At 36.4% G+C, this 4004-nt stretch overlaps 1 pseudogene; it reads left to right on the forward strand.

The window, feature by feature from the left end:
* Positions 1–260: 260 nt before the first annotated feature.
* On the forward strand, positions 261–1197 carry LOC114078895 (TBC1 domain family member 12-like; annotated as a pseudogene).
* The last annotated feature ends 2807 nt before the right edge of the window (positions 1198–4004 follow it).

A 4004-nucleotide genomic window follows, 5' to 3' on the forward strand; every position in this document is an offset into this window, starting at 1 on the left:
TCGCCGCCATCTTCTCTGTCCCCCCTCTTCCATCATTTTTACATAAGAATTTTGAATTTGAGAATTTTGTTGTTGTTGTTTTTACCACTAATCTGATTATTAAGCATGGCCCTTCTTATGATTGTTTACTACTTTTGTGTTATGCTTAAGAAAACTTTTCCCACTCCAAGGAAATCTTTCTGCCCAATCTGTGGAAGAAGTTTTAAGTAACTAACAAGAAACTTGGACTGTGACTCAGAATTCAGAAATCAAAGCAGTCCATGAAGAGAAGAGAAAGATCTAAAGAAAAAGGTAATTTAACCAGGAAGAAAATATTGAAAATTCAATGGCTATTCGGACCAGTGAAATACTGCCCATTTGGGAAATAATGCATAGCAGGAGAAAAGGTGGAAGATTGTTCAGGGGATGCCCCCTGGCATTCTTGGGTAAGTTTGTAGTCTCCAGTAAATAAAAGACGTATATTCCTGATCTTTAAGAAGCATTCCTCTAGAGAGGAAAAGAATTCTGAAGAAGCTTTGGTGAAATAACTTCTCTTTTGAATATATATCACTGTTTATGATACAGAAAGTGTATCCATGATTTATCTGGGTGCCAGTCGGGGATTAAGGTAAAAAAAATTATGCATTTCCAAGTTGCTACATCTTTCAGGAGGGTGGCACTTTTCATGATGTTTTACAGGGTATTTTAGGAGCATATTTATGTTAAAGTCCTGATATTCATTATGTCTAAGGGGTGTCCATCATTACAGGAGTGTTCGTTCTCAATTTGGAATAGACAGACGCCTTCATCACATTTGCAAAAATCTCCTAAATATGCCGTGCCAGTTGGCCTTTTTCTATGTGGATCACAGCAATATGTTGAAATTGCTTGCAACATTTGAAGTATTCTTTGATGAAAATCACCCCAAAGTGTTTCTTCATGTCAAGTCTAATTGTCTTCCACCAGACACATACTTAGATTGGATCTTTATACTGCATTACAAATCATTAACTCTTCATGATCTGGCCTATCTAGTCCAGCTTGAGTTTTGTAGAAATGAGGAGACGTTTTTATTTAGAACTGGATTAGGAATCCTCCAACTATATGGGCTTTACTCAGACAGCACAATTTCTAACTAAATTGACAGAGGATATCATGTCAGACGAGCTATTCAGCTGCATTGCAGACACTTGGCTGCAGAAGCACACTAGAAAATAGACTTAGGTCTTTGTGTCTATAATGAAGGATGTTAAAGAAAGATACAAGAATAATACCACTGCTCTGAATAACCATTCTAAATAATTAATACACTAATTGAAATGTAAAAAAAGTGTTTTTGATGAAAGCTTTTTGTCCCCTGTGTAAGAAATGTGAAGGAAAGTCAGAGAAATCCAAAAGAATCAGGAGATGAAAAATGATTGATTTCAATTTTTATGTCTGCAGTAAATGAAATGAAAATCCATTGACACTATTATTTATAAAGTTTCCTATAGGGAGGGCCATTATATGAAGGGAAAAGTGTAAATGGCTAGCTTATACTCCATAATTTAGGGTAAATAGTTAAATTCAAGAATACTTTAAAATATTTTTGTTGAGAGCCACAGTTTATTCGGAATGACGCCTGGCATTTTGCTAAAGGGAATGGTTGAAAGGTGACCCTGCTCTGGGATTAGAGCAGCTTCGGGATTAGGGCAGATCCTGCTGCCTCCGGCGCCCGCTACTTTGGAGTTCCCGTTGAATTCTCCAGGGGTGAGAATTGGCCTCACGGAGCCCCGTGGAGGGAGTGTGTTCCCGAAAGTGTGTGTAGAGTGCCGGTGAGAGTTCGGGAATAAAGGTTGCTGTTTGAACCTACAAGGCTTTGTGGAGGCTTGGTTATTTTGTGCCCAGACAGACTGCGGCATTTTTAGTGAAATTAGTGACCAGGCTGTAATTAATTAAATAAGTTGCATTCTGAAATTTGATGCTGAAGATTGGTTTGGTTATGCAAGGCACTGGTTATATAACCATTTTCCCAATTATATCTACTGAAAATGACAGTAGATTCTCATTGAACCTATACAATAACTCTTCCATTAAAAGTAAAAATGATCAAATTTCCAAATTTTGTGGGAAACAAAGAGAAAAAGATGTCACCTAGAAACTGTTTCATTTCAGTTTAAAAAAGCAGAATCTACTAAATTTTATGGGTTTGGGCTGGGGATGTAGCTCAGAGGTAGAGTGTCTGCTTAGCGAATGCAAGACCCTGGGCTCAATTTCCAGCACAGGGGGGTGGGGTGAGGGTGAGGGGCGGGTAGGTGTTTAAATTGTTATAGATTATAGATAACTTGGTTAAAAAGAAAAAGAAAAAGTTTCTTATATATCTGGAAAATAAGACATTAAAACCTCAACAATATTCTAAACAAACCACTATAATCATCTCTCATTAGTTCATTCAATCCTATGTAATTAATTCTTTTTCTGCTGAATCTTGGGTTAGCAATTTCATGAACCCATCTGTTTCTTGGCTAAGAAGAGTTCTGGAAATCCTGACTCAGCACATGGGTACTGTTCTGAAGTGCTTTAAGCAATGACTTCAGAAGCCTGTACCCAAGATGTATTCATTAACGTGTCAATCGTTTGAAGAGCCTGGTAGGGACCTTTCTGCAGGCTGTGAAACCATCATTCTTTGTTGAAGACAAGAAGAGACAGAGCCTGTAGCTGATTGCACAGCCTTTGGGGAAGAATTTGAGTAAAAAACAAAACAAGAACAACAATAAAAAAAACTCTGTTGATGTCAGAGACTTCAAATGGTTGTAGTTAATGACTGACAATTTTTTTAAGAGGAGAGGTCTGATGAGAGTTCTTTATGAGAATAATGCAACTGACAAGTAAACGTGGTTGTTTCTGTGGTATATAAAATAAAGCTAATCTTTTTTTCCCCCAAAGCTTTGGACAACAATTCTGCACATTTAATGATTCAGGATATTTTCAAAGAAGACAATGAATATTATGCTTGATTTATAAAAGTAGACAAACATAATTTTTTCTTCTCTCTCTCTCTCTCTCCCTCTCTCTCTTTCCCCCTCTTTCTTTCCTCTCCCCACAGCCCCCATTTCTTTTCTTGCTTTCTTGTACTAGATATTAACCCAGGGGCACTCTGCCATTGAGCTACATCCCCAGCCCTCTTTTTATTTTTAATTTTGAGACAAAAGCTTGATAAGTCTTCCCCAGACTGGCTTCAAACTTGTGATCCTCCAACCTCAACCTCCTGAGTAGTTGGGATTACAGACACAAATCAAACATAAATTTTATAGAAGAAAATTCTTGAGATATAACATATATAATTCTTGAATCATAATATATATAAAAGAATATGTTGCTATATTTATAATAATAATAATATATCAAGAATGTACAAATAGCATCAAGTAAGGAAATATGGAATAGGTCCCAAACATCCATGTTTTGATAAAACTCCATAGGTAAGTCTGACGTTCATCCCCACATGAAAACCACTGAACTAGAAGATGCTGGATTCAAACTCAAGAAGTAAGGTTTCAATCAAGTAAATATTTTAAATAACAACTAAAATTATAACTGATAACATTATACTATTGTTGTTTAACATCAGACAAATCATCATCAAGACTCTGATAAATTGAAATATTGACAAATCTCTAACTTCCCATGAAGGATTCAATTTCTAAAATATTTATATTAATAATATTTTACCTATACAAATTTAACCTAGGGAAGTCTGAGTATTTTTTTCTGATTTGACAAAATTCTTCTCCTGGAACTCATCAATAGTAAGACAAACAGGAAGATCTTAAGTTTGAAGCCAGTCTGGGCAACCTAGAGAGACACTGTCTCAAAATAAAATTCAAAAAAGGGCTGTGGGTTTAGCACCATGCTTGCCTAGTATGTGTAAGGTTCTTGGTTCAATATCCAGTAACATATGCATATCCACCCCCCCCCCCACACACCCTACTATCAAGAAGTGTTGGGATGGGATGGGATCATGGGGATGCCTAATATGTAACATG

Source organism: Marmota flaviventris, chromosome 9 (genome assembly GCF_047511675.1).
Source record: "Marmota flaviventris isolate mMarFla1 chromosome 9, mMarFla1.hap1, whole genome shotgun sequence".
Classification (NCBI taxonomy): domain Eukaryota; kingdom Metazoa; phylum Chordata; class Mammalia; order Rodentia; family Sciuridae; genus Marmota; species Marmota flaviventris.